Source organism: Rhynchophorus ferrugineus, unplaced genomic scaffold, assembly GCF_030347505.1.
Source record: "Rhynchophorus ferrugineus isolate W39M unplaced genomic scaffold, kcgeb_rfMv2 rfM8, whole genome shotgun sequence".
NCBI classification, from domain to species: Eukaryota; Metazoa; Arthropoda; class Insecta; order Coleoptera; family Curculionidae; genus Rhynchophorus; species Rhynchophorus ferrugineus.
In genome coordinates, this window is record NW_027472587.1 from 21,201,385 (window position 1) to 21,222,069 (window position 20,685).

The window sequence follows — 20,685 nt, forward strand, 5'->3', positions numbered from 1 at the left end:
TATTTAAATTTATGACATCGCAATGTTGCCGCATCAACCTTGACTTTTGATTCTTTTTGACTTTGACTTACGACAAAACTCTAATATAAATAAAAGAATGAAAAATTAATCATAGTATATTTAATGCATACATTATCTCATTCCTGTTCGAAGTAACTGATTAGAGATACAATCTGTTTCTGACATTGACTGTTTAATGGCTTCGGTATTTTCAATCAGAATAAGTAGCAATTTGAAAATAATCAAAACAAGCAATGCACCAAAAGAGGTTTGCCGGCTTATAATCTCTAATTATTATCACTAGATCACTATATTTTGTAGACGTTTGACAACCAGGCGAATTTTGTAGGCTGATTCGGTTTATAGTCAGCATTTTATCTCTTTTTACCTAGAATAAAATGAGAAGTAAAATATTGGGCGATTTTAAAATGAATTTAAAAATTGTGATAGGCAATAAATTCGACATTGTGATGACGTGAGTTTTCTGTTACCTTCAATAGACTATATATTATATATACTAGATTCTTGAATAAGTTTGTGGAAATGAAAGGTAAAGGATTTTCCAATTTATAGTCCCTGTGGTAGTTTTTCTATTCTAACGATTTGTTCTAACATGTGATAGGCGACAAAAATCAAAAGGGGATAATATGGCGAGTAGGCTGAGTTTATTGTTTTAACCAGTTTAGAAGTAAATGTGTTGGTTCCTAAAAACTAATGTTAAAATTGGTTTCCTATATCGAAGACTATTTCGAATTCCTATTCCAAATAGTATTTAAATTAGTTTCTTAGACTATAGTTCGTTCAGCGATAGCACAGGTCTGCAAAATAAAATATATAGGGACTCTTTAGGTTCTGTGACGTAATATTTATGTTTTTGAGCGTGCTGAATCCGAGAATGACCTGTTTTTATCATAGTACGAAATATTTCCTAACAATTTGGGTGTAAAATAATAGATAATGATAAGATGTGAATAATATTATTTTATTTATAAATATGTATCTAATATACGTTCACTAGCACACACTAAAAACTTCTCCTTTTCCCAGTGAGGCTTTTATTTGTACATTTTTGCTTGAGGGAAGAACCTGTAAAGTCTGACTGAAGCGTCCGACAATTTTATGGTGTTATTGGGGGTTATTATGGTGTCATTTTTCTTGGTATCGTTTCTCAATCTCTTTAATGTCCTGGTGAAATCGTTCACCTTGCTTTTGACTCAAATCTCTCAAATTTCCCAGAAAGTAGTCGAGGTGAGAATGAAGAAAATGTACTTTTATGGTTACTAGATGACCTAAAGCTTGAAATGTTTTGGATCATTTTTATAGGTTCTTTAGGAACTAACTCTTTTTGGTTCAGTGATTTGTTGAGTCTCGCCTATTTCACAGGCACAAAAAGGCAAGGGAATATTGTAAGGTCACTTTCTTGTGCAAATAACATGTAGAATATGTTTGAATCACCGTATATCTATCCACCATAGACTTCACCACCATGGACCAATTTGCGAAGAGGTAATTCCAAGTTCTCTGAGGTGTATGTTGTTGTTATCTTCGTTTTCAGCATACCAAAATAAATAGGAATCCGCTGAAAATGATCAAACAGCTTTTTTGTTGCAAACTTCTCTATAGTTGGAGTTCTGTTCTCTCACATTGCATCAGGTTGTTAAGGTTTGGTCCTCTTGATTCCCTGATCCGTTGTTCATTAAGTAGCTAGTTGATATTTATTGGAGGTTAATAAATAGTTACTGAACAATCTAATGTTATAAAATAAGTTAAATTTCTGCAGCGACCTTGAGGCATGTCGAATTTTACATCGTGGACTAACGATCAACAAAGTACCCAGAAATATAATCCTACATGTTGAACACGGGCGGGGTGCCAGCAGCGACAACTAGAACACGATGACGAATAACTGGCAACCCCGAGACGTTTATTTGGGATGTTATTGAAGAGTATTTCGATCATTCAGTAACCGACCATAGTTTGGTTTAGACGTGCCACCATCGACTGCCCAAGCCTCGTCACCAGGTAACACCGCTGCCATCCGTTTTATCTATTTTGTATTTTCCACATTTTTATATTACTTCAATAAATAACGGTCACGTAATGTAAACATCACTGTTTCACCTCTATTCACCTATATCATACGTGAATTTCAACGTTTCCAAATAGTTTTGCTAATTTCCTTCATCATGTGGAATAATCGAAGAGGTATTTAAATTAGTCCGGACTAGATATTCTGATGCCTATTGTATCTCGACCGGTGAAATAGAAACCGCCGAAAACGAATCTCTAACGAGTCCCCGTGATATCTCGTCTCGTCGACGACTTTAATATACGACGGAGTACGATGTTTTTGTTAATTAGTTACCATATTCGTCGGGTACTGGCCGAGATCCACTCGAGTACGTTTCTTTTCGAGACTTTGTCGGTCTCCCTTCCTGGAAACCGTTTCGAAAAGGAAACGGTCTCGTGTCACTAGCTCGGGCGGGCGCGGAACCCGCTCCTTACGCCTCCGCCATCTGGCGGATGGTAAATATTCATAAGCCCATAGGTGGAAAATTAAGAAACCGTTAATTACCGTCACGTGACGATGGCGGCGAGGCGGGAAAGACGCGGAATCGAGAACGGACCGGCGGAGAAGGAGACGGAGGTTCCGGAATGTTTTATTCATGGCCGGGGCGGGGGGGAAGGTGGGTCGACGGGGACCGACGGTCGCAGCGCGGCCCTTTGTGGGCCCCGGATTCCGCGAAAAACGGCAGACAATCAATCGGAGGTCTCGATTTACGGGACTCCTTCGAAATTTATGTAAACGAGCCGAGCCGCTCGTCCTCTCTTATTTATGGGGATGGCGGCTTCGAGGGCGGCGACGCGATCTCTTGTTTGCGAGAGAGATACGGTCCGGACGGAGTTTCGGACGCGCGCAAGAGGAAAAAAACGACCAGTAGGAGGAGAAGACGGAGAAGATAAAGCCCGAGAGGAAACGTCGTCGGATCCTGGGTCGGTATCGCGACAGCATCGGGCACGGCGGTCCTTCTGGTCCTCGACGGAGGGAGCAACAAAAAAAAAGCGGCCACTATGTGGAGCACGTCCGCGGACGTCCAAATGAAACACGGACCTATTCGAGATTTATGTCGCGGTCGGTGAGTCCGCGCGTCCTCTAACGATAAAGAACTTTTTTCGACTATTGGGTATAATTTGGGGTCCTCGAATCCTTGACAACATCAGTCAGTAATTTATTATCAGTCCTGTTGCGACGCGACAAAGTGTATTTGTTGTTTGTTAGATATCAATGTTTTCTTTAGTGTTTTAGGGTACATGATGTGGCTCGGTGAATGGAGGTAAAACGGAATGAAACAGTGGTGTTTACATTATGTGACCGTTATTTATTGGCTATATAAAAAATGTGAAAAATACAATTAGATAAAAAGGATGGCAGCGGTGTTACCTGGAGACGAGGCTTGGGCAGTCGATGGTGGCACGTCTAAACCAAACGATAGTTGAGAACTGAATGAATCGAAATACCCTTCAATAACATCCCAGATAAACGTCTCGGGGTTGCCAGTTATTCGTTATCGGGGTCTAGTTGGCGCTGCTGGCACCCCGCCCGTGTTCAACATCTGGGATTATATTTCTGGGTATTTTGTAGACCGTTATTCCACGATGTAAAATTCGACATGCCTCAAGGTCGCTACAATACTCCCCTGTCAGAATTTTACATAAATTATTTTAAGAAACAAAAATACAAAAATGTGTGAGAAAAAAAATCAAATACAAAATACTGATATACCAAACAAAATGTGCTGCATGAAAAGGGCTTTGAAACATATGATAAATCGAAACGGTTGTGGTTGGTACGGTTGCAATCTGGTACGGCTGTTGATATCTTCCCGTCCTACAGATACCGTTGCTTCATCGTCGCTTTGGCACTTGAATGTGGTCCATCGACGACGTTGAGAACAAGCTATTTTTCGGACAGGGCTCCCGTAATCTACGCTGTGGGAGGATCGATTGTTCGACGACGTGGTAGCTTATTTTCTTCGACGACGAGACGTTGGCAATTCTGGTACCACGGCGAAGACATGACGAGTCTACGGTGACTGTAATCGGTACCTAGCTTCTGGAGCTGCTCTGTGACTAATCCGTAGTCACATACGTTACGATAATTCACAAAAAACAAATAACGACGGTATCCGACCGAAGCTGCCCAAAGCCTTTCAAATCGAAATGTCTGCCATTATGACGGAGACGGCGAGCGAAGAAAGACATTATATTATGATTTAAACATAGCGCCGAAAGAAATGTTTAGCCGATACGCTGATGATTAAACTGTGATGTAAAAATATCTATGAGTTCAAAAGATGGTGAAAGAAAATTTTGACAAAAAATTAAAAAAAAATTAATTGGAAATAACGAAATGAAATCGAAGCTTCATTGTTCCAGCACTAAAATAAAATTTAATGAGGAACAAATGTTTGAATGAATGTAATATAGAAGGAATTTGAAAAGGAATAGGAATAAAATGAAAAGGAATATTGAAGGTAAAATCGAAAACGAGTCCAATTAAAAATATTTAAAATTTTGAAACAAAAAATATAACGGCCACGTAAAATACACCATGTTATTAGCAACTTTATTTCATGTATTAAGACGAAACCTCCGGTCACTTCGTGTATCTACTTGATTTCGAGTTCATCGTGAAGCTTTTCATTGGTTACGTAGCGATAAGCATTGATAATTAACCGTAGAACTTTCTTTTGCGTACGTTGGATTATTAGTTGGTTTGATGTTTTAGTGCAACCTATTAGCACCCCATAGAGGTCGAAATTGGTTTTATAATTAACTGATAAACCAATCTGTTTGATTTTAGGTCTAGTTGAGACTATTTTCCGACTAACCAGTACAATGGCTTGACTTTTAATCTAATTTACTCTGTAGTTGGTCTAACATGATGTTTCTAATTTTACCTAACATAGAGATGGATACAGAGGTATTTAGCTGATTCTGCTTGAGGAATCGGGCATTCGTCAACGGATATAATTAGATTTTTGACATTTCGCATCAACGCAAAATTCATATGGACCGATTTTGATCTATTAAGCTATATTTTCTAGTTTCTAGTCCATTTGTAGATCTTGTTGACCGCTACTTGTACTTTTTCTGCAGCTTTAGACACACACCTTTTGCCATGATAACTGTGTCGTCGGCATTTGTTACAAGTAATGTTTATTTTGTTCATGAGGATAATTGGTAAATAAAAAAAGAAATTTGTCCAGTCATATATTTAGACTTGATTTAGGATACAAATCTTCTAGTAGAGCAGTCACATTTACTTTTATATTTTCAACATTGTTTCATTTGAACACATTTTGGGTTTATACTCTATATATATTATAATATATTTATATATACTATATATATATATATATATATATATATGTATACAATAATATATATATATATATATATATATATATATATATATATATTATTGTATACATATTTTTAACAAGTTTTGTACTAAATAAAAGTCCGAACACACCGCAGACACGAAATGAACCAATCAAATGGCTCTGTGGTTCCCAGCATAGTGATTCATACACATAATATGTTCAAAATAGTGACATCTAGATACTGAATGTCGCGAAATATTGCTCCGAAATTGCCTATAAGTTTAAATCTCCATATACTCTGTGTTTATATCATAACATTCCATGCCTAATGACATCTGTTAGAAAACCAGTAATGACTTTCCAGTACACTTGGTAATTAAAATGTTTTTAACAGAAAATATTTAAATATTTCATGAAATATTTTTTCTATGCTTACTCCAGCATCATTAATATTAATTTCGTCAAATTTGTCATTCATTTCGATTTTATACTCATAACTGCCCAACGTCAAAGTACAATTAAAACTCCTAAAATAATCCTGTTTTCCTGCCCATCATTTCAGTGCCTAGCGCCCACGCATTGTTGTTTACGAAGGCAGTGGTTAGGTGTTTATGAACAGTGAAACAGTGAAAATTAGCAGGAGAAAATACGCGTGTAAAGTGTGAATTATAGGTAAAATATTACAATTTTGTAACACTAACTTTGTAGACTGCTAAGAAACAAAAGTTTATTTATGTTAAATGATATAAAAACACTTAACAATAACAGGCCAACTGAAAAGTTCCCGGCTTGGCACATTGATGGCGCTACTAGAATTAAATCCGTACGTTTTTTAGCTAGCCCTAACCCTCAAAAGATGCGTGTATAAATTTGACAGCGGTCGGATCAATAGTTTGTGAATTATAGCATTTTGAGTGAAGTAACTTTTGTTATTGTGAAAAAAATGGATAAAAAGGAATTTCGCGTGTTGATAAAATATTGCTTTTTAAAGGAAATAAATACGGTTGAAGCAAAAACTTGGCTTGATGCCGAGTTTCTGGACACTGCCCCAGGAAAATCAACCGTCAAGCATTGGTATGCCAAGATCAGACGTGGTGAAATGAGCACCGAATACGGTGAATGAAGTGGACGCCCAAAAGTGGTTGTTACCGATGAAGATATTTAAAAAATCCACAAAATGATTTTGAATGACCGTAAATTGAAATTGAATCAAATAGCAAACACTAAAGATATCAACTGAACGTGTACATCACATTATTCACGAATATTTGGGTATGAGAAAGTTCTGTGGTTGCCACTCGAGATCTCATTTGACCAAAAACAACGACGAGTTGATGATTCGGAGCAGTGTTTGAAGATGATCAAGCGTAATAAACCCAAGTTTTGCGTCGATATGTGACAATGAATGAAACATGGCTCCATCATTTCATTCCGAAGTTCAATCGACAGTCATCCAAGTGGACTGCATACGATGAACCTGCTCAAAAGCGCGGGAAAATGAAACAGTCAGCTAGTAAAGTTATGGCGTGTGTATTTTGGGATGTGTATGTAATAATTTTCATTGACTACCTTGAAGGACCATCAACGGCGACTATTACATAGCGTTATTGAACCGTTTGAAAGACACAATCCCAGAAAACGGCCGCATTTGAAGAAAAAGAAAGTGCTGCTTCACCAAGACAATGACCGTGGATGATGAAAAAGATGGTAAAAATCCATGAATTGGGCTTCGAATTGCTTACTTATCCACCGTATTCTCCAGATTCGGCCCCCAGTGACTATTTCCTATTCTCAGATCTCAAAAGAATACTCTCTGGGAAGAAATTTTCGTCGAAGGAAGAGGAGATCGCCTAAACTGAGGCCTATTTTGAAACAAAGGACAAATCGTAATACTAAAATGGTGTCGAAAAGTTGGAGGGTCGCTATAATCAGTGTATCACCCTTGAAGGGAATGATGTTGAATAAAAAAAGCTAATTTTGCCAAAAAATGTGTTTTAATATGGTAGGTCGGGGACTTTTCAATTGACCTGCTATGATGTAGTTTCGGTAGGTGGGATATGCGAAAAGGACTGCCGAGTAGGATACTGTTATAAATGAAAATTATGTTTAAATTTGTGTAAAAACTTTCAGTTAAGCCCTGATGGAGCTATAACAGCAAAAATGCGAACGGAACTGGTGGAGATTACTGTATCTGATTTCAATATCTTCGTCTACGTTCTCCATGCTTCGTGGTCTCATTCCCAGTTGTTCGGAGGCGACGCGCCGCAGTCGGATGGTGCAACGGACGTCGCCTCTGCGGCGCAGACTCTGGCTGCGACCCGGCCATTTTCTCGGCGATCGGCCGGCGATAGCCCATTGGTCAGGAGGAGCGGGCGGCGGCCAATGGCGAGCGGCGCGGCGCGGCCCCATTAGAGACTAATGAGATGGGTCGAGAGCACGGTTTGGTCCGGCGGATGCTGATTTGCATTTTTCGGGACCACCTTCTTCTCGGACTCGCGTCGCTCGGTCATGGATCGCGTGACGGCGTAGATATCGGCCTTTTTCCTCCGCGTTTCTGTGCCGAATACGACCGATGTACGTAAAACGCTAGCCGATTCGCGTTTGTTCCGTCGATAACCAGCCTACCGCGATGCTAAATCGCTTTCTTGTGTCGGTAACTAGCTGTGATGTCGTTAAGATTAACTTTAATTAGAAAAATCGATGCCGACATATCTGGGATTGGTTTATCATATGTTTTGAAGTGTAACAATGAGTATAGTGTTAATTTATATCAGTCATTCATGTATTTCTGATGGATGATCTATGAACTCACAATATTATTTAAGAAATTGACATTTCCTATTATGTACACAATTATTCGTTCTCTTATTTATCATTAATCGTTTATTATTTGAATGAAAACTGCAGCAATAAAACTCGAAAATGTCAAAAATCTCGCAAATTTTCACAACAATCGAAATAGAACTCCCAAACTATATATATATTTCGAAGTGGAACAAGCGAAAATTTGCGTTAAACTGATGTAGGATTTATAGTTTTTATGATATAGGACACAAACTGAAATAGACTAATTTTTAGAAAATACAAATTTCATTGTATAGTTTAAAAATGAAATTCTATATGAAAATTAGTAAACCATCATAAATGTTGTATAAAAATCAGTATACCACCACTCGATTCAGCATAAAATTCTTTATAAATTCTGTTATTTTCATTGACCTGTGATTAGTTCAATCGAAATGGCAACAAAAGGCTTCAAAATGGGTAAAAATCGCAAATTTCCACAACTATATATATGGAAAAAGTGCTAAAAAATTTTACCTCTCGGATTGAGATAAAACCCTCAAAATATAAGTATTTTGGGGCGAAAGAAACGAAAATCCATGTTAAACTGATGTAGGATTTATAGTTTTTATGATATGGGACATAACTTGAAATACATTCATTTTTCGAGAATACCATTTTTATCGTATAACTTAAAAACTAAATGTTGTATAAAAATCAGTATACCACCACTCGATTCAGCATAAAATTCTTTATAAATTCTGTTATTTTCATTGACCTATGATTAGTTCAATCGAAATGGCAACAAAAGGCTTCAAAATGGGTAAAAATCGCAAATTTTCACGACTATATATATGGAAAAAGTGCTAAAAAATTTTACCTATCGGATTGAGATAAAACCCTCAAAATATAAGTATTTTTAGGCGAAAGAAACGAAAATCCATGTTAAACTGATGTAGGATTTATAGTTTTTATGATATGGGACATAACTCGAAATACATTCATTTTTCGAAAATACAATTTTTATCGTATAACTTAAAAACTAAATGTTGTATAAAAATCAGTATACCACCACTCGATTCAGCATAAAATTCTTTATAAATTATGTTATTTTCATTGACCTGTGATTAGTTCAATCGAAATGGCAACAAAAGGCTTCAAAATGGGTAAAAATCGCAAATTTTCACGACTATATATATGGAAAAAGTGCTAAAAAATTTTACCTATCGGATTGAGATAAAACCCTCAAAATATAAGTATTTTTAGGCGAAAGAAACGAAAATCCATGTTAAACTGATGTAGGATTTATAGTTTTTATGATATGGGACATAACTCGAAATACATTCATTTTTCGAAAATACAATTTTTATCGTATAACTTAAAAACTAAATGTTGTATAAAAATCAGTATACCACCACTCGATTCAGCATAAAATTCTTTATAAATTATGTTATTTTCATTGACCTGTGATTAGTTCAATCGAAATGGCAACAAAAGGCTTCAAAATGGGTAAAAATCGCAAATTTTCACGACTATATATATGGAAAAAGTGCTAAAAAATTTTACCTATCGGATTGAGATAAAACCCTCAAAATATAAGTATTTTGAGGCGAAAGAAACGAAAATCCATGTTAAACTAATGTTGGATTTATAGTTTTTATGATATGGGACATAACTCGAAATACAGTCATTTTTCGAAAATACCATTTTTATCGTATAACTTAAAAACTAAATGTTGTATAAAAATCAGTATACCACCACTCGATTCAGCATAAAATTCTTTATAAATTATGTTATTTTCATTGACCTGTGATTAGTTCAATCGAAATGGCAACAAAAGGCTTCAAAATGGGTAAAAATCGCAAATTTCCACGACTATATGTACGGAAAAAGTGCTAAAAAATTTTACCTCTCGGATTGAGATAAAACCTTCAAAATATAAGTATTTTGTGGCGAAAGAAACGAAAATCCATGTTAAACTGATGTAGGATTTATAGTTTTCTTTGTATGGGACATAACTCGAAATACAGTCATTTTTCGAAAATACTATTTTCATTGTATAACTTAAAAACTAAATGTTGTATAAAAATCAGTATACCTCCACTCGATTCAGCATAAAATTCTTTATAAATTCTGTTATTTTCATTGACCTGTGATTAGTTCAATCGAAATGGCAGCAAAAAGCTTCAAAATGGGTAAAAATCGCAAATTTCCACGACTATATGTACGGAAAAAGTGCTAAAAAATTTTACCTCTCGGATTGAGATAAAACCTTCAAAATATAAGTATTTTGTGGCGAAAGAAACGAAAATCCATGTTAAACTGATGTAGGATTTATAGTTTTTATGATATGGGACATAACTCGAAATACAGTCATTTTTCGAAAATACTATTTTCATTGTATAACTTAAAAACTAAATGTTGTATAAAAATCAGTATACCTCCACTCGATTCAGCATAAAATTCTTTATAAATTCTGTTATTTTCATTGACCTGTGATTAGTTCAATCGAAATGGCAGCAAAAAGCTTCAAAATGGGTAAAAATCGCAAATTTCCACGACTATATGTACGGAAAAAGTGCTAAAAAATTTTACCTCTCGGATTGAGATAAAACCTTCAAAATATAAGTATTTTGTGGCGAAAGAAACGAAAATCCATGTTAAACTGATGTAGGATTTATAGTTTTTATGATATGGGACATAACTCGAAATACAGTCATTTTTCGAAAATACTATTTTCATTGTATAACTTAAAAACTAAATGTTGTATAAAAATCAGTATACCTCCACTCGATTCAGCATAAAATTCTTTATAAATTATGTTATTTTCATTGACTTGTGATTAGTTCAATCGAAATGGCAGCAAAAAGTTTCAAAATGGGTAAAAATCGCAAATTTCCACGACTATATATATGGAAAAAGTGCTAAAAAATTTTACCTCTCGGATTGAGATAAAACCTTCAAAATATAACTATTTTGTGGCGAAAGAAACGAAAATCCATGTTAAACTGATGTGGGATTTATAGTTTTTATGATATGGGACATAACTCGAAATACATTCATTTTTCGTAAATTCTATTTTCATCATATAATTTAAAAACTACCGGCTCTATTAAAGCCAATATACCATCATTCGAGTGAATACAAAATTCTCTACAATCCTCTCAATTTTCATTAACCTGCAGTTATTTAAATGAAAATGAGAGCAAATAATTTAGTCATCTGTTCATGAAATTTAATTCCTGTCTGATTACTTAAAAACATATATATTAACTAGAATTCTTAGAGAACTACGGTATATTAAAGAATGTCTGGAAGAAATAAGCTTGAAAAAAAATATTTCAAAATAATTATCAACAAAACGTAAAGAAAATACACATAAATTAAATAGGTAACGTATGAGAGCATGTTGGGTTCAAAATCGATATAAAATTTGTATTTTAAAGCAAATTAGATGGGTTTGGAAAGCTAAAATAATATTTTCTACGAATTGTCATAGTCAAACTACTTTTCTACTAATTTTCAATACTAAAATTCGTGATCTTTCCACGTTCCACGTTTATAATTTTAAAAAAGGCCTTCGTTGGTCATCAGAACAAACTATAGGACGTCTAAAACGTGGCCTACATTCTAAATTTGTAATAGTACGTTTAAACCTACGAAACTAAAAGCTGCCGTATGTGTAGGCATCTATACATTTCCAATTTTATATAAAAGTTCCAAAGGTTTTGACTGTTTTTTTTATAATTGTAAAGCTCCATTCAGAAACATTGTTTTAATATATTTTATTTAAAACGTTAGATACACATTACATTGTTACATAGTTACATTAGAGGTAAACAAAGAATCTCTAAGCTTTTTGTAAGAAGTAAAATGTTGCTTGATCAAGTTATAAGTCTTAGACCAGTGGCAGTTTAGTGGTAACCAAAAAGCTTTAGCAAATTTAAAATCGTTTTCAAAATAAAGTTTTAAAATTGATTTTATAATATGTAGTACACCCTGGAAAAAGCTATTGGTCTGTAATATATAACATTTCGACTGTAAACAGGTCAAAAACCTATTGTTTTTATTTAAATTGGCATTGGCAATCAGTTCCAAAATATGCAAATGCTTATTGAATTAGTAATTTATATAGAGAAAATCTATTGTTACTTCTTCTATATTACAAAAAAATTATGAAAACATTTAATTTAGTAGCTATGACCAAGCAGTGCTGAAAATATTTAAATTTAATGTTAACATCTGTATGATATAAGAGAACAAATGCTTGTATTGACAAGACACGAGAAAAAAGAATTAATCAGTTCCTACATGGGACATAAGGCTTAGTAGAAAGCAGTAGATAAACGGAAGCCATTGAAAGCAAATTAAAGGTGTTTTATCTGCAAGGGTCAGATAAAAGTGTGTTAAATCTCATTCTATGTGTCGATTAATCAGTTCGTATGGTAGTTTGCGTTTGAGCCTACGCACTTCACTGTCATCGCCCACAGTTAACTGTTTGGTGAGTGCATTGGGATGTACTAATAAGTCTTTCAGAGTATTCCGTACTAACCCTTCGAATTACACTCGTTATGGGTATTAAGGGGATATCGGTCTGAATCAGTTTGTTGACACGTAATATGGTGCATCGACGATGACTCGCGACACCTTATTCTGGAACCTCTGGAGGATATCCATGTTAGATTTGCTAGTAGTACCTCACAGTTCAATACCATAAGTCCAAAGGGGCATAAGTATTGACTTAGCTAAGAACTGACAGCAAGAACTTGTTATCTAATGATAATTTAGCTTTAGTATCAACCAGTACATTTGGTTTAATTTAACCCCAAGCTGTTTGCGTTTGGTCATTATATGTTTTTTCCATGTCAAACGCCGATAAATGCATTCCCAGATATTTAACAAAGTTTTTTTTCAAATTAAATTTAATTCTACAAAGGGGGTGAATGTCACATGGGTAGATTTTGTCTGATTTGTTTTAATACGCCACGTTTTTAACCACAATTCGACTTTGTTAAGATGAAGCTGGAGGTTTCTTGTGGCTGATATTAGATCCTCATGTGATAATAAAACCGCTGTATCGTCAGCATATGTTGCAACAGTAGTGTTTTCTGAGGTCGATAGGACAGATGAATACAATAGATATAACAATGGGCCAAGAACACTGCCCTAGCGAACACCCGAATATATTTCGTGAAGGTCAGTGTATTCGCCACCCTGTTTGACAATAAAATATCTATCTGTGAAGTATGATTTCGGCAGTTGAAAGGGCGTATGGGGCAAAAGCTTTTTCAGTATAACATGCTGTCCAGGGTGTCACACCCTGTCGAAGGCCTGAGAAATAATAAGAAATGCAACGGAGCAATGTCTTTTATCGCTTATTTATGTATTTGTTCTGTTGTTCCGTGTTTATTACGGAAGCCAAATTGATTTTGAATCTCTTAATGTATAGTTTTTATATAGGACTTATAGGACGATAAGAGGAGACGTTTTCTGATCTTTTTCCAGGTTTAAGAATCATAATGAATTGAGCCACTTTCCAAGTTCTAGGAAAGAATTCAGTCTTAGCATGCCATTAAATATGAATGTTATTTATTTGATGCACTTTCCTGAGAGCTCTTTCAAGATTCTTCCAGTGATTAGGTTAAAACCAGGAGCTTTTTTACAATTGATTATAGTATTGTTTGTTTTACTTCCTTAACAGTAAGTTTCTCATGTGGCAGATCCATTTGAAATGGAGTGTTAAGAAAGTCGTGTGGAATAAATAAGCAAACGACGATGCAATTTTATTTAGAAATTTAGGTAAAAAATACTATTAATCAGCCTGACGTATTTATTGTTTTTGCAATATATATTTTATGTGAGACATATGAATAAGAGATAAAAACTATATGAGTACATAAAAATAAGTAATGGAAATATGCGTCAGTTAAAATCAAACTAACTATATAATTTGTATAGATGGAACTCATAGCACAAACAGAAGAAATAATGAATTATAAACAGTTAATTTGATTATTTACTTTATAGACCAAAGTCTTGAAAAATTAATAGTTAATTTAATTATTGTACGATGTATACTTATATATTTGGGGCTCTGAAGTTGTTGCAGTTCAGAAAATAATCTGACTTGTGATACTTTGTTATAAGGTTCAGTGGTGTAGGAAGTTAAACTTCTATCAATTGGTTGATTAGTGAAACTTAATGGGAATTAGGTCTAAAAGGTTAGTGAATGTTAGTTCTTGAGACAGTTATTTTAACGTGTTTTAATATACGGAAAATTCTTATTTTAATTAATGCTATGTATCAAATACACTTTTAATCTTATATTGAAAGTGCTGTGAAAAAAGTTTTGGTAACGTATCATTTTGAAATTTTTCCGTATTCACTAGTCTATTGTACTCGTAATTCTCTTATGACAGTCATCGTTGACATGACTGGCAGAGCTTTTCGGAAAGATCGCGGCTGCTTTATTACCGACCGCTTTCGATTTTCTTTTTAATTGATAATCCGCAAGGAAACCGCAAGAAAAACTGACTCAGCCTCGCCAAACGCTGACACAAAGAGTCGAACCAAAAAAAAACGAAGCCCGCTGCTTAGAATTTCGTTAATATTCCCCATCAGATTCGACTGGAACGTGAATCGAATGACGGACGAGGCAGGATCGCAGACGATACATTAATAATATTGTTACCGCTGAAAATGACACAAATTTATACACTGTATCTTCTTACTGGCCCGTGTACATGAGGACGCAGCTTTATTTATCGCGTAAATTAGTTTTAATGAAGCGTTCGCAATTAGTTTTCGGTTTTTTTTTCTGTGTCGATTTGTGCAACGTAGACGGTTGTTATTCCAGGAATTCTTTATCGACCGTTGCATTACCACATAAATGGCACGATAATGTTGATGATGTTTATTGACGTCCAACAACTCCATTTCATATCGAATTCATATTAATACGTATTCATTCAACAGTGCTGATAGGGTTTTTTATTAGAAATTGTAGATAGATGTATAAAAAGAAATAATAATTTATAAGAGGACTCTTTCTTAAACAATTTTTTTAATTATTCTTTTAGCATTCCATCTCCCCAATGGGCAACAACTGTTTGATGAGACTTATGTTATACAACGACATGTAGGAGGTCACTTCAATAAATGTTAGTTCTACTGAAGTCAACTTCTAATATTACCTCTTTTTCCTTCTATTTTTTCTGTAACAGATTCCCTTAGGTCACACCTTGATATTAAACCTCTCCGTCCGTTTTTTATATATCGAAATTATAAATGCTATTTTTCAACCTTGTTTAAATTGTTCGTCTTTCCATAAGTATTTTTATACATACGACATCAAGATGTTTAATATATTGCCTGCCGTAATTTGTAAATTCGTTTCGGAATCAGATGATCTTCCTTCTCATTTTGTTCTAGTTAAAAAGAGACACAATGCTGTCTGATTAGTTCGAACGCGTAAACGAATGAACCTGTCAAAGTCAAATACTGAGTTCAAACGGATCAATTGGGGCTTTATATAATATTCAGTGGCTGTTTATAGAAAACATCCACAATTTGGTGATGTTTGAAGCAATATTTCGTTGTTTAAACAAGATTAATATGAAATTATCGACCAAAAAGATTATTAAAAAAAAAGTCCTCCAAAGGGGCTAAATCTTTCGTATTATATGTAAATTGCGGTAAAAAATACTATAAACCCATTAATTTCTGTAAAGGGTGAATACTTTTTGAGTTATAGGAAATAATTGGGTTTAAAGAATTTTTTAATAAAAACATAATCTTACCCTAACTTTGAAATCATTAATATTTACAGCAAATCTGATTATATCATCTTATTCGGCATCTAATTTTACATAAGTATGGACATTTTCATTAATATATCATTGCCGAAAGCGGAGTTATAAGGAAAAGTCTGAAAATGACCAAAAATCGCGATTTTTCCTGAGTATATATATGGAAAAAATACAAAAAAAAATTACATCACCAAATAAGCTGAAACTGTCGTATTTTATGAAAATTGTGGTGAAAAAGAGGATGAAATGGTTATTTTTGTTATTGGACGGGTATTTTTTGAGTTATATGGAAAAATTGGGATTACAGAAATTTTAACAAAAAACTTATTCTGGTATAACTTTTCAAAACTTTTAATTTTACGACTAAAACAATGGTATTATCTGAAAAACCACTTAACTTTACGTAAAATATGATGAATTCAATATTGTATCTTAGTTAGAAACAGAGATATTAAAGAAATTCCAGTCGAGGTAGATCAAAACTATTTCTATTTAAAACAATATATTAACCATTTTATTGAAAATGTTCAAATATTTAAGAAAATTAAGTTTTCCATCGTCTTAAGCATCTGAATTTACATATAATTGTACAATTTCAACATATTATACTAATTTAAATACGAGTTATCACGAGAAATCCAAAAGAAAATGGTCAAAATTATATTTAAGTGAAAACTATTTGAAAAATATTTCTGCAAAGGCCCACTCAAATTTTCAAATATATACAAAAATGAATAATGTTAGCAAGTATTGATTTTAATATAGAAATTTAATGGTGTATCTGGTTTCAAAATTAATTCCACGTAAAAAAAGAATGCTTCGACAGCAATAACATATCCAAAGAAGCTAACGGTTCCATAAATTTCATACATAATGCCTTACAGACTGGAATAATATCTAGAATGTAGTTATTAATAAAAGAAGACGTACTTTTTATGTTGTTTAATCCTAAAATATTGTGTATAGTAAATATTGTCAAAGTCGTCCGGTTGTCAGACGTATGCAAAATTCTTGAAAGCAATAGTGATAAGAGGTTATAATTCTAACTAATAAACTATTGTGGCTGTATAATTAACTGTAGTCTTTAGTTGTACTATAATGTTAAAATGAATTATATTTGATGACACTTTTGTTCAATTATTTTATTTAGATTAGAATTTTGTTGAATCATCAAAGACAAACTGAACTAAAACTCAGAGTTGATGCGACAACATTGCGACGTTTTGACGTCACAAATTTAGATAACGTATGTAAAAACTGACTTTGAATAGACTATATGTTGGAATATTATATATAGTTCTTTAAAGTTACCAATTTTCTTTCAATACTGAGTTCAAACGGATCAATTGGGCCTTTATATAATATTCAATGGCTGTTTATAGAAACATCCACAATTTGGTGATGTTTGAAGCTTTCATACTATTAAATATACAATTTAATAATATTTTTGGATCAATATTTCGTTGTTTAAACAAGATTAATATGAAATTATCGACCAAAAATATTGCGGTAAAAAATACTATAAACCCATTAATTTTTGTATAGGGTGAATACTTTTTGAGTTATAGGCAATAATTGGGTTTAAAGAATTTTTTAGTAAAAACATAATTTTACCCTAACTTTGAAACCATTAATATTTACACCAAATCTGATTATATCATCTTATTCGGCGTCTAATTTTACATAAGTATGGACATTTTCATCAATATATCATTGCCGAACGCGGAGTTATAAGGAAAAGTCTGAAAATGATCAAAAATCGCGATTTTTCCTGAGTATATATATGGAAAAAATATTAAAAAAATTTACATCACCAAATAAGCTGAGACTGTCATATTTTATGAAAATTGTGGTGAAAAATACTATAGACCCATTAATTTTTGTATAGGGTGAATACTTTTTGAGTTATAGGCAATAATTGGGTTTAAAGAATTTTTTAGTAAAAACATAATTTTACCCTAACTTTGAAACCATTAATATTTACAGCAAATCTGATTATATCATCTTATTCGGCGTCTAATTTTACATAAGTATGGACATTTTCATCAATATATCATTGCCGAAAGCAGAGTTATAAGGAAAAGTCTGAAAATGATCAAAAATCGCGATTTTTCCTGAGTATATATATGGAAAAAATATTAAAAAAATTTACATCACCAAATAAGCTGAGACTGTCATATTTTATGAAAATTGTGGTGAAAAATACTATAGACCCATTAATTTTTGTATAGGGTGAATACTTTTTGAGTTATAGGCAATAATTGGGTTTAAAGAATTTTTTAATAAAAACATAATTTTACCCCAACTTTGAAACCATTAATATTTACAGCAAATCTGATTATATCATCTTATTCGGCATCTAATTTTACATAAGTATGGACATTTTCATTAATATATCATTGCCGAAAACGGAGTTATAAGGAAAAGTCTGAAAATGGCCAAAAATCGCGATTTTTCCTGAGTATATATATGGAAAAAATACAAAAAAAATTTACATCACCAAATAAGCTGAAACTGTCGTATTTTATGAAAATTGTGGTGAAAAAGAGGATGAAATGGTTATTTTTGTTAGTGGACGGGTATTTTTTGAGTTATATGGAAAAATTGGGATTACAGAAATTTTAACAAAAAACTTATTCTGGTATAACTTTTCAAAACTTTTAATTTTACGACTAAAATAATGGCATTATCAGAAAAACCACTTAATTTTACATAAAATATGATGAATTCGATATTGTATCTTAGTTTGAAACAGAGATATTAAAGAAAATCCAGTCGAGGTAGATCAAAACTATTTCTATTTAAAACAATATATTAACCATTTTATTGAAAATATTCAAATATTTAAGAAAATTAGGTTTTCCATCGTCTTAAGCATCTGGATTTACATATAATTGTACAATTTCGACATATTATACTAATTTAAATACGAGTTATCACGAGAAATCCAAAAGAAAATGGTCAAAATTATATTTAAGTGAAAACTATTTGAAAAATATTTCCGCAAAGGCCCACTCAAATTTTCAAATATATACAAAAATGAATAATGTAAGCAAGTATTGATTTTAATATAGAATTTTAATGGTGTATCTGGTTTCAAAATTAATTCCACGTAAAAAAAGAATGCTTCGACAGCAATAACATATCGAAAGAAGCTAACGTTTCCATAAATTTCACACATAATGCCTTACAGACTGGAATAATATCTAGAATGTAATTATTAATAAAAGAAGACGTACTTTTTATGTTGTTTAATCCTAAAATATTGTGTATAGTAAGTATTGTCAAAGTCGTCCGGTTGTCAGACGTATGCAAAATTTTTGAAAGCAATAGTGATAAGAGGCTATAACTCTAACCTATAAACTATTGTGGCTGTATAATTAACTGTAGCTTTTAGATATAGTATAATGTTAAAATTAATTATATTTGATGATATTTTTGTTCAATTATTTTATTTAGATTAGAATTTTGTTGAATCATCAAAGACAAACTGAACTAAAACTCAGAGTTGATGCGACACAAATTTAGATAACGTATGTACAAAATAACTTTGAATACACTATATGTTTTTGTATTATTTAGTTTTCTCAATAAATTAGTTAATTCCTCAATTTTTATATCAGGTCGGATAGTAGAAAACGCTTTAAGCTACACACTTTACTGACATCGCATACAGAGTACTTTACACTAGAATATGGTATGGTTATAATTTCCACGGGAATATCGCGCTGAAATAGTTTTTTTCTGGCATAATATGGGACGTCAACGATGGCTCGTAGCACTTTAATTTGGAATCTCTGAAGAATAACTATGTTGGATTTGCTAGTAGTAACCCAGTTTGACACCTTCCGTCCATATGGGTCTAAGAGTTGATGCATACAGCAATATATTATTATCCAAAGATAATTTGGATCTACGCCCTATGAGCCAATACGTCTGGTTCAGTTTAAGCCCCAGTTATTTACGCTTTATTAGTACATGATTTTCAAATTTGTGAAGTGAAAACAAAAAGTGTTGATCCAGATACATTCCCAGTAACATTAACATGATGTGCTTGCGGTAGTTCATGGGTATTAAGATTTACGTGAGGACAAATCTTTCTATGCAGGATAAATGTCAGGTGAGCCCTGGTGTTTTTATAATAAAAACGCAACAAAAAAAGACTATCCATTGTGGTGCAGTGCCTCTGAACTTATGCACGTACATACATTTCGGCGTTTCATTTTTATTGATACAGATTTCTTAACTATTTGTTAAATTAATAACATTTTACATTAGATATGCTCGGTACAATTTTAATTTACAAGCATTAATACACAAGGCGAGTACGACATTAATACGTCATTTATAACATCCAATTGCTCCCACATCCACGGTATTCGGCAGATTTGGCTCTCAGTGAGTACTGGTTGTTCGCAAACCTCAAAAAAATGTTAACCTGTAAGAAATTTCACAAAAGTGGTATATAGGAAAGTTAGAGCGGCGCTGGAATGATTATGTGGCTCTTGATGGAGATTACGTTGACGCAGAAAGTCAATTTTGCCCACAAAAAAGTGTTTTCTTGGTTACGCCCGGGATTTTTCAGCACATGTGTTAAATATACAAAAAATATCTCGGCTATTATGCAATATTCCCATCCTCGATCGAAAAAAATAATCATTATCGCCTTCGGACGGTGCAGAACGGAGATAGCGACGTGTGAGCCG

General features: G+C 33.3%; 1 protein-coding gene and 1 long non-coding RNA gene across 2 annotated transcripts in view; one reads left to right on the forward strand and one right to left on the reverse strand.

The window, feature by feature from the left end:
* Positions 1–20,685, reverse strand: part of LOC143201771 (uncharacterized) — a 185,281-nt gene that overhangs the window by 94,111 nt on the left and 70,485 nt on the right. The window lies entirely within an intron of this gene.
* Sox15 (Sox box protein 15) overlaps positions 1–20,685 on the forward strand; it is a 114,983-nt gene that overhangs the window by 46,872 nt on the left and 47,426 nt on the right. The gene's annotated exons all lie outside the window — the stretch shown is intronic.